Source organism: Citrus clementina, unplaced genomic scaffold (genome assembly GCF_000493195.1).
Source record: "Citrus clementina cultivar Clemenules unplaced genomic scaffold, Citrus_clementina_v1.0 scaffold_8, whole genome shotgun sequence".
In the NCBI taxonomy this organism is placed as follows: domain Eukaryota; kingdom Viridiplantae; phylum Streptophyta; class Magnoliopsida; order Sapindales; family Rutaceae; genus Citrus; species Citrus x clementina.
Window position 1 is genome coordinate 2,365,906 of NW_006262022.1, and position 4,862 is coordinate 2,370,767.

Consider the following 4,862-nt stretch of genomic DNA (forward strand, 5'->3'; position numbering starts at 1 on the left):
AATAAATTATGTCTTGGTCTTGGTAATAATATTTCAAAAATAATTATTCATGAAAATACTCAATTTCATAAAGCTATCCACGTATGGTTTCACATTGACCTTATGTAAATAATTAGAATATTTAAGAGCGGCTTTCAAAATATTTTAATAACTAAATAAAGACTAAAGTAAGATAGAAGGTGGGAACATAAATTAAAACATTTTTTTTTCAGTGAATTAAACTATCTGTTATTTGAAAATCATTTTGGGCCCCGACTAATTCAAATTCGAGCCGAGTAGGATCAATAGAACGGTAAAACTCTCCTAATAGATATTTAACTGAAACATTTTCAAGATAAAGATAATTGTTAAATTGTTAGCACTGCATAAAACCATTCCTCTTAGAGTAGCTATTAATATGAAAAATAAAAACTTTGTTACAGTCATTTCTGTATGTTTAGCTTACTTTGCGACTAGAGAAATATAGAGTTAAACATAATAAAATTAAAAATTAAAAAAATTTGGTTGACATTTTTCGTTTGGAACATCATACAGTTTCTACTCCCATTCAGTAAAATATAACAATTGCATATAGATTACACTTGTTTTTAGCAAAAAAGCTATGAATGAAATTATCAGATTTTCTTTTTATTATTTTTTTCGGATTGCGTAGTAAATATTACAAATAATTGAAAGACAAGAATGCAGAAAGGATACAGTGATGTCAACTTAAGATAATAAAAATCTGAACCATTGTTTGGTCTCTACAAAACGTGCACATGAACTGGTCAATTATTATTTTTTCCTAAATATTAGTATCCCTTTTTCAAAACTACAGTAACTCTAGAGTTTCCAGTTATGTAACCTTAATTGACAAGAGTAAAAAAATTTCCAAGTATCTAATAAAAGAAATAAAAATTAAACCAACTTTCACTTCTCAATTTTAAGAAGCCATAGCCTTGAACCTTCTTGGAAGAGTGAGATTGACTCAAATGAAGAATTTATGGTCACAAAGTGGAAGAAACGTGCGGATCAGGAAAAGTAAAGGAAAGTGGGAGCCAGCATATTTTGTATTGCCGCACGTTTTTGAAGGCCAAATTGTCCATTGCTTGATTGCACGTGAAAGGCCAAGGAACCACCCCAGCCGGTAGCCATTGGGTGACTCACGTGATTTTGTGTGCATATGTAATTCTAATAATGTTTGATTATGCGGTAACTTTTTGGGTAATTAATTTGGTTTCTACTGGCCTTTTTATTTTAATGGTCTAAAGTCAAGAGTCAAGGCTTTACCGCCGTGGAATATAAGGCAGAAAGTAAAAAGACTTGTGCTTTTGTGTGTTGCTTTGAAACTTCCCTATGACAACGTGGGTTTATTTTACTTGGTTCAAATCTGGTACCCACTGAAGAGTTACCTTTTGAATTTTTTTTAATTGGGTTGTTTCCAAAAGTTCTGATTAACTCTGTGGGTGTTATTCTAGTAAAATCTCTTATGTAAAAATAAGAGATATAGGATTTGGATCCTACACATATGGATAATGAAGGAATTTAATTGCGTTAACTTATAATAGTAATCATAACAAATAATAATAATAATCGATTAAGGAGTCATTTAGGTGAGTAGATAAATTACTCATTTATTAGAATATTCAATCATTTTGATAAATGAGTTTTTGAAATATTGTATTTTGACACATGATGTGGATTTGTCATATTAAATAAGTCTATCAAGATTAAAATATTAAGTTTATGTTGAGTTCATTTATGTGTTAAAAGAGATACAATTATCACTCCACCTAGCAGCGGTTCAAGTTTTCATTTGGACATTCAAGGCTTTTTCTCCCATTAAATTAAATAGAGTTAGGTATCTCTCCAATTATCTAGGTGGAGTACATATCTTCACAATATTTGTAAGAATAAAAATTTGGATTGTACCATAATATATCTTATTTAAGTGATCCCAATATATATATATATATATATATATGATATAATATCTGTAGACTTATACAATTGTAATGAAAAAAGAGGGGGGGGGGGGGGAGCGAGATAATCTAATAGTAAAATTTTATGTCAAATCTTTTGTTGAAAAAATAGGGCTGGAGAACGTAGCTCTTCAATAGTTGAAGTAAACTATATCCATGGCATGGGTAGCTTGGCCTAGTCCAGCTAGTACTTTCAAGGACTTTGCTCCCAAATACTCCCTTATTTGCTGACACCATATCCCCTAGACATCTCACATTTTGATTTTGACGACTGAAACGCCTTGAATTTACTTATCTTCATTCTCCAAATAGTATATTAAGATGAAATAAGGAATAATGGAATGTATTCAATATGTTGATATTATTTTCATAACCACTGAAAAAAAAATTATTTTAAAATTTTGATGGGGTTGATTGAGAAATGGGGTCTGACTAGATAAATTGATGTCTCAGAGTACAAATTCAATAATTCTTAGGTTTACTAGACCCACAAAACAGCTAAAAAGTGTTTCTTATTGGGCCAACTAGGTGCCCAATTGATTGGGCTAGCAAAATTGTAGTTGCCATTTATTTGAACATTAATTTGAGATGGAATAACAGCAATTCCCATCATTACTTAGTTCATACAGTTGGATAAGAAGCCATCATGGCAATGCCACAAGCCCCTTCCTGGGCACCAACTTCTCTTTGAATCCTCACATATCCACCCTCCCCCCAGCCTGTGCCCCAAGAATTCTTCACCAACCAATACTTAGTCCCATCAGAACTAGCCCCGTAGCCAATAGCTGTGACCCCATGATCAATATCCGTGCCACACTCCTATTTTATGATGCCGCTCGAGTAAAATTGGAACCTGTACCCGCTGCTGTCAATCGAAACAGAGACGGGCTGGTCAGCCACTACTTGCATTAATGCCTGCTCGTTATTTGCCGGCACAAATTTGAACCCAGATATTGTTGCTGCGGCGGCGTCATTTTCGTACTTGGTTGTTTTGCAAGCGCCATAATCATTTCCCACGAAGGGATAATCAACCTCAGTTGTGAGGCCATTGTTGTTCTTAATGAACTCAAAGGCAGTGTCCATGCGACCAACTGTACAGCCTCGATCAAAGCTTCCAGTGTCACAGTCAACGAGCTCTTGCTCTGATAATGACATTAACTTGCCTGTTTCAATTTTTGTTATTCCTTCCACTGCAGCCACGGCGGAAAATGCCCAGCAACAATCTGCAATGTTACTCAGTGGCGGACTAGAAACTAAAATTAGGGGTTAGTTCAAAAAAATTTATTTAACTTAGGATTTTTTTTTTATGTTCACTTAAATACATTTTAAGTCTTATAAATTTAAAATTTATTATTTTTTTAAAATTCTAAATAATAATAATAATAAAAAATTATTTATTTTAAATGCGTGAAATATCATTTTTCGAAGTAGTTTCCACAAAATTTTTTAAAAAATGCCTATTGGGATTTGAATCAAGACTTTAAAATCATCAAATAATATTCTTACCATTAAATTACAAGTCTTTAAATATATGAAAAATGTGTTCAAATTATTTTTATATAACTTTTTCAGAAGGGGTTTGAGGTACATTTAAAAGAAAAATTAATGGCTCAGAAGGGATTGAAGCCTCTCTTAGGCCTTAATTGGGTCCGCCCATGTGTATGTATATATATCTTATATATATAGTATGTAAAACTATCATATATGTTAAAATTCTTAATAAGATGATCCATCTATTATATTTTAATCAAAATTTATATTGTTTGGCCTTTGGCCCTCCAAATGTATTATTTTCATGTGATAACTCTCTCAACTTTGTTGTTTCTATAACACGCTTCCTTTTCAGTCACTGCATAAACAATTATGTACACAATCGAGTAATGTTAAGGATATCGACATTTGAGTTCCAACTCATGATGTGACAATATTTCTATTAGGTATTCAGATGAATTATTTATGTTTAACATGATATGGCTGAATTCCCATTAGGTTAATTATTAATGTTTAATATGATGTGATAATAAATAAATTGTCATATTTGAGACTCAAACATTAGGATCTATAACATTAATTATTGATACAACTCCACATGTATTAAGAGTACCAATATTACTATATTAGTAAAGCAAGAAAAACAATAGCTCCACAAGTTAAACTTGCAACTTACTACAATCGCCTTGATCCTTGACAGGAGTAACAGCACCATTTTCTCTCGAATCCATGCTACTTGGCACGTCAGTTACAGTCGAGTTTGCATCCATAGGAGACGAGGCATCTGGATCTGATGTGGAAATAACTGGAGAGTTTTGATTTTGCTAATCGTAACCAGCATATATGCTATTAAATTCGTCATTAGTTAGGTCTGAAAATTTGTTAACAGCAAGCTTGTATCCCCTATCTTTTCCAACACCATTGTTAAAGTTTTCAATATATTTCACATTGTCTTTGAAAATCATATGCCGTCTCTGCTTTTTCTGCTTCATCTGCATACACAAGTCCATGTTGAGCCATCCACTGCTCATGCATCTTTAGCATGATTAATTTTTCACCAATAGGGCGGCATAGAGCATGAATGGCCCAAAAGTACATGACAAGAAGAGATACTAAGCAAAAATATTGGCATATGTTTGTGAAAGCCATGTGTGATACCAAGAGTTTAAAATGTGGTCACTTTATGGGCATAGATGATACAAAATGGTAATGGGTTTTAATAGACTAGGATTCTTGCAACATAGTAATTCAAAAATTGAATTATTCTTTAAAGGGTCACCTTATGTTACGTTGAGTGTAACATACACACACTCACATCAACAGTAACAAGTCTCGTCATTTTACTGTTGCTGTGAGTGTGTGTATGTTACACTCAACGTAACACAGCAGTGGCCTTCTTTAAAATATAAT

General features: G+C 32.7%; 1 pseudogene; it reads right to left on the minus strand.

The window, feature by feature from the left end:
- Positions 1 to 2,582: 2,582 nt before the first annotated feature.
- LOC18035212 lies at positions 2,583 to 4,601 on the minus strand (annotated as a pseudogene).
- Between the last annotated feature and the right edge of the window lie 261 nt (positions 4,602 to 4,862).